Genomic DNA, 355 nt, shown 5'->3' with positions numbered 1-355 from the left:
TATTATTATTTTTTTAATTGATTATTATATCTTATAATGTATTTTTATAAAATTAACAAATTTATTTTGTTTTTTATAAATTTTTTAATGTTAGAAGATTAATGAATTTGGTATTATTAATTTATAATGTATGATTCAATAAAGTTTAAAAAAATATACAAAATTAATTAAAGGAAAACAAACTTAAACTTTAAAATATTATACCTTCAATATGTACGTATTTGCTTTTATTAATATCCATTTTTTATAAAAGATTAATAAAATTAATAAAAAGTATAAAATATTTTAACATAATACTATTACCAACGGAATATTCCGTTGGAAAATTTCTGTTGGTAATAACTTTTCCAATGAA

This window comes from Theobroma cacao, chromosome 4, assembly GCF_000208745.1.
Source record: "Theobroma cacao cultivar B97-61/B2 chromosome 4, Criollo_cocoa_genome_V2, whole genome shotgun sequence".
In the NCBI taxonomy this organism is placed as follows: Eukaryota; Viridiplantae; Streptophyta; class Magnoliopsida; order Malvales; family Malvaceae; genus Theobroma; species Theobroma cacao.
Note: the sequence above shows the minus strand (reverse complement) of the source record.